The 5830-nt window shown below is 45.4% G+C and overlaps 1 pseudogene; it reads right to left on the bottom strand.

Annotated features, from left to right (window-relative positions):
* Positions 1-1277: 1277 nt before the first annotated feature.
* LOC129559994 (nonsense-mediated mRNA decay factor SMG5 pseudogene) lies at positions 1278-4211 on the bottom strand (annotated as a pseudogene).
* Positions 4212-5830: the final 1619 nt, after the last annotated feature.

The following is a 5830-nucleotide window of genomic DNA, read 5'->3' as shown; positions in this document are numbered from 1 at the left end:
TAAGATTTTCTTCCATGTATTGAAATTTTTCTAATAAATACAATAAAATACTTTAAAAAGCATGGAAAAGGGGAAGTGACAGAAGTTTAACTAAAACACAAAGGCTTAGCTTAGGACAACTGAGAAATGAGAACCTATGAGTCAGGAAAAAGTTCAGAAGGTAATTTCTCTGCTTCTGAGGGGAGAAATTAGACCTGAGGTTGATTTAGGGAGGAATATACCCAGACAGAGAAGGAGTCAGATGCCTCAAGAACTTAGGATCCTAAAAGAAGGATAAGTTTGGCCTTGAAATGCGATGGTTTGTCAGGGAAGAACTCTGGGAATGGGAGGAGGGGAGGAGATTAATGTTAATACTTGTAATGCATGTCAATCTGAGTCAAGCGGTAGATATTCACTTGTGGCCAGTTTTACAGGGTCCACATTCAAACTCTGCTAATGGAGGAAAAGAGCTACTCTCCGGAGTATATATCAATAGGATGTTGACAAAAGGTCCCAAAAGAATCTGAGAGCCAGGAAAAAAAGCAAGAGACAATGTCATAGTAGCCAAATTAGAAACTTTACCAATACTGTACCACTAAATAGTACCTACTCCCAGATAATCTGGGAAGTAGGTTATGTTCCAGTGGAAGATAACTGGAACCAGATCAGCTGATCCCTGGGGCTATTGCTATCATATTAGAGGGAGCAAATGAAATCCTACCATAGTGTTCTGGGCTACTGACCTAGTCCTAGCCAAAAGGGAAAAACCTGAATGGAGCATAAAAGACAGTGAAGAAGTAACCAGGAATTGCAATAAAACCCTTCACTCCAATCAGAATTTTAACTTTCCATTTATTGAGCTTTCACAGATGGCAAAGCCTACCTTACATAATAGGCATGATCCATCACAATAAAATAGCATTAAAAAGTTTCATGTCACAAAACATAGCAAAGCAAAAAAAAAAAAAAAACGGAGCAAAACAAATTACAGTTCCACCAGCTGAGCAGGGACTCAGAAATGCCTCAAGTTGCTGCTTTACCATAAAAACACCAAATTCTGAGTTAGTTTAATCTAGAGACACTTTTCAGATAGAGAATTTGATATCAAGTCAAGACAACAAAGAAGGAAACATGAAGGCCTCTGGGAGATGGTCCACTGAGACTCTTATCCGTAGGTAGGTAGGTACAGATATGAGTTTACACAATGGCTACCTTTAACATTAGGTGGGAACAAGAGATGTGAATAGACTGAGTTGATGTATAAGTGCTGAGGGAGGAAGAAGGGAGATATGACCACGTCAGCTGACCATCTTCCACTTCCTGTAGAAGCGCAAGACATTCTTGACTTCCACACCAGCTTCAGTTGCCGTCCCCAGCACCAACTGCAGAGGGTATGAGAGATTCCTAGGGTTGTCCAAACAGATGCCTGTGAGGATGGTGATCATACTCCTGTGGTCGGGGGTCCCCAGCCAGGATGAGTCCAGCAGACCTCTGCAGAAGTCAAGCATGTTATAGAGGTCCCAGGCATCAGAGTCTGGCCTGGTCATCCTGGGTCTCACCAACATCACAGACACACAGGACTGGCAGAGAAGGCACTGGTTTCCTCTCTTCAGCTCCCCCTCTAGGAAGGTGATGGCTGCCAAAGCCCTCTTGTCCTCCCTTCTCAGGATATACAATATGTCCACAACGATGTTGGGTACGATGAGGAGAAACTGACCGCTGGTGGCAAGCTGCTGTATGACTGGCAGGTGCTCACAGAGGGCCCGGGGGTCAGGGAACAGGTAAGGGGTCAAAGCTGACTGAATCTGGATGTGCCTGAGAGTCTTCTCCAGCAGCACCACCTCACGTTGAAGCCACAGTTGCACTATGTCTTTGAAAAATCTGATCCTGGAAGTTTTCTCTAGCAACTGCTGAGATGGGTTGTCTGGTCCTTCAAACCCAGTGCTCACAAAGACCCCTGAATGAGAGTCATACCTCAGGAACTGTCCAGGGAGTGTCGTAGCGAAGTGGCCAAAGCTTCTGAGGAAACAGATGCGCACAGCAGCTTCATCTTGGGAGCTGAGTGGAGGTGGGTCCTGCTCCAAGCCCACCCTCTCCTGGGAAGCCTGCTGTAGCCAGTGCTGGCCCAGGGCAGTGTCCTCTGGGAGCTGCAGGAACTGGGGAAGGTGTGGGCCCTTGCAGCTCTGCAGTATCTCACAGAGATGGTGGGACAGGCCCAGGCCTGGCTCCTGAAGGTCTCGCACGGAGGGCAGCAGGTTCAGCAGCACGGACAGGTGGTCCCACAGGCTAAACAGGCTCCACCGACGTGAGGTGAGGAGACTGCAGTTGGCGCGGAGCCAGCCCAGTATCACCTTGACCGTGGGCAGCAGCCCCTCTGCAGAGAGGACCTGCAGTTTCTTCTGAATGGTCTGGAGATTGCTGCAGGGTTGGCTGATGGAGGTGTTCTGTCCCAAGTTGCAGCCAGCAGGAGGCTCTGTCTTGAGACAGCTGCTCATGCCATCCTCTGTGGCAGATGCTTTGCTGGAGGCACGACTCGGAGGTGTCAGGAAACTGTGGCTAAAGACAGGAGCCAAGTGAAAGCCATGTTTGCCTGGGAGCTTGTGGCTTGATGGGGCTGACAGGCTAGCGGAACTGGTTGTTTTTAAGAGACCTCGGAGATGACTGGGAGGTTGACGTGTCCTCAGCTTATCCCCGGGAGGGGAAACTCTATCCTCCTGCGTTGCTTGTGGATTCAGGAAGCCACTTTCCTCATCATCAATTGTGTCTGAATAAGTGGTTTCACTGCTGAGTTCTGAGCTGACTTGTGAGCATAAGGATGTGTTTTCATCTTCGTCTGTCTCATCCCAGTCACAGCAAGAATGAAAACTGCCTTCTGGGTTTTCACCCTCACTGGAAACGTGAGATGACCTGTGGGTTTTCTGAGATTTGCTGTGGTGGGGCCCAGGGGAGGGGGCTAGAGCATCTTGTTGCCCCTCCCCAGCCTCCAACTTCTGTTGGTCTTCCTTGTCCCTGGGGACGTCCACCTCTGGAGTCAGCTTCCCTTTCTCGAGCTCAGCCTGGAGGCGCATTGTCACATGTTGAATTAAATGGGAGAAAAGGGTCAAGGTGAAGGTGACTGCTGTCCTGTGCTGCTTGGCGCCTGCTGTCCTCAGGCTGTGCACGCTCATGAGGCAAAGGACCACCATGTGGAAGATGAGGAGGTCGGGGAGGAACTGGTAGCCTCTTGCGGGCTTTCTCTCTCTGGAGGCCTGGCTCTGGTCAGATGGGCAGGGTCGATGGGAAAGACAGAGACGGAAGTCTTCCAGAACCAGCTGGCACAGGGCCATGAGCCTGGCGGCTCTGAATTTCCTCTGAGGCTGCAAGAGGCTCTGAAGGTAGAGGAAGCTAACCAGAAACCTTTTGTTATCCCAACACCGCCTCTGGCTGGGAGAGAGCTTCTTCCCCTGGTGCCTCTTCAGCCGGCTGTATCTTTTTCCCGCATGATGGTAGAGTCGTTTGAGGTTCCAAGACGCCCCTTTGAAAGGCACTTCCGAGTGGAGGCAGCGCTGGTAGAAGTATGTGGCTTCCACACCATAGTACTTGCTCCCCGTGAGAGTTCCCAGCTGGTTGAAGGGCATGCCCATGTGTGGTGCCACTGACAGGGCTCGGTAATAACACCTCTCTGCCAGGTCCGTGGTGTGCAGGGCCAGGAACTCATTCTGAAAGCGGAACAAGTCTCCCAGGTACAGCAGGCAGCGGTGGCAGGCCATTCGCGCCCAGGCTGCCTCTTCCTCTGACGCAGGACCTGCTCTTTTGCAGCCGATGAAGTGGATGGCACTGTGAGGCCAGTCGATGTAGCTCCATAAGCCCAGCTGGTAGTGCTCCTGCAGGAACAGGAAAAGGTGTTCATAGAACCTGAGGCCACCCTTCAGATGTGCCCGCAGGGGGCCTTCCCACTGTTCCTTGGAGGAGTCCGTGTTTTTTCTGTTGGGCTTCAGCAGCAGCAGAGCCACGTCGGAGTACGTTTTCCTCCAGAGCAGCTCTTCTGCTTTCCTCCCATAATCCACTGGGTGCAGGAACATGAGTTTAATGCAGACTTGCTGGACCATATCCCTGAGGGCCAGGACATGAGGCTTGAAAAGCTCTTCGTGGGCATTTCCTTTTAGAAGAAAATGGTCGAGATGCCGAGCTGCCCTGCAAACATCCTGGTAGAGGAGTCTGGCCTTCAGGGCTTCTACCTGGCTGCTCTCCATAGGGTTGGACTCTTCCATGACACTGATTTGTATCTTCTGAGAAAAAGACAAAAACTATATATTAGTACTCACTCACAGAGTCAGGAGGAAAAGGGGATGACAGAGGACAAGATGGCATCATCAACTCAGTGAACACGAGTTTGAGGAAGCTCCGGGAGATGGTGAAGTAGAGGGAATCCTGGAGAGCTGCAGTCCACAGGGTCGCAGAGTCAGACATGACTGAGCGACTGAACAACATCACAAAGACGGAGGATAATAACGATAACAATCACCAGAGCAACACAATGGGTCCTTTGTATGAAGGAGGCAACACCTTCAGATCTCAGTTTAAATACTACTTTGTCTAAAGTTTAGTTAGATGCCTCCCCTCCCCAAAGGAGCTGGCCTCCTTTGGGTTTCTGGGACTCAACTGATTGTGTATTTTTCCTGACTGTATTTCTCCTACCATAGCACATCCATCATAATTATCTATCATTCTTGCTTCCACATTGGACCACAAAGTTCTCTCAGAGAAAGGTTGAAATTAATTTACCATTTGGTTCTTAGTACCAAACAATACCTAGTTCAAGAGGATGCTCAGTAAAAAACAGTAAGCAAATGAAGGCTATTTCAAAAGTCAGTTCCTCAATTATTGATTTCCAATTCAATGATTATAATGTATCAGAGCACTCCATTATACTATTTAAAATACATGCCTGAGTGAAATAAAATGCAATGTAATCTCCATCACTGCAATAAAATTTTTTAAATCCCATATCAAAATTAATTTAAATTTAATTAAATTAGTTAAAATTAATTTAAGTACTGAGATAAGAAATGTTATCATTTTTATAATATAAATTTATAATCAAGTTGTGGATTTTTTTTTGGAGAATTCAACCTAGATTCTACTTAGTAAAATATTTGTAGTATAAATATATTTAAATAGATTAATACTTAAATAAAATATGTTAGATAATATTCAATCCAAAAAAATATAAAATTTATCTCAGCCAAATTTGCTTTTAGACTCTCAGGATAGAGAAGAGAAATATATCTTATGATACAAACAGAGTTCATATAAAAGAAAATACAAAGAGCAAACACAAAATAGAAAATGTCCTGCTTTCTCACACTAAAGAAAAAGCAAACTACGAACAATAATTTAATAACATCAAAAGAGTAAAGCATTTTGTAAATTATAATACATGATGTTCCAAGTCATGGTGAAACTTATATGGACTTTACACAGCTGGAAGCATTAAAAGCTTTGAAAATACTTTTAAGTTTGTAAAACCATTTATGTTCATATTCTTTAACCAGCAACTTTATTCATAGGAATGATGCCTAAGGAAATTTAACAAAAGCAAAAAGCTACATTAATAAGAGGTCTGTTCCAAATGTATATCTAATAAAGGAAAGGAAGAAGGAAGACAGGAAGGGAGAGAGGGAGAGAAAAGTAAGGGACGGAGGGAGGGATGGAATTAAAATTAACCAAAATAGTTTGTCATCAATGAATTGCTCATACATGTCTATATATGACAGAAAGTCATTGTGTCCATTAAGTATAATAATTATATATTTATAAAAATAATTACTTGGAAAAAGAGTAATATGAAATAATATATAAACTGGAAAAT

This window comes from Moschus berezovskii, chromosome 16, assembly GCF_049115385.1.
Source record: "Moschus berezovskii isolate FMDL1 chromosome 16, NW_MosBer_1.0, whole genome shotgun sequence".
Lineage (NCBI taxonomy): Eukaryota > Metazoa > Chordata > Mammalia > Artiodactyla > Moschidae > Moschus > Moschus berezovskii.
Note: the sequence above shows the minus strand (reverse complement) of the source record. Positions and strands in the feature narration are given on the sequence as shown.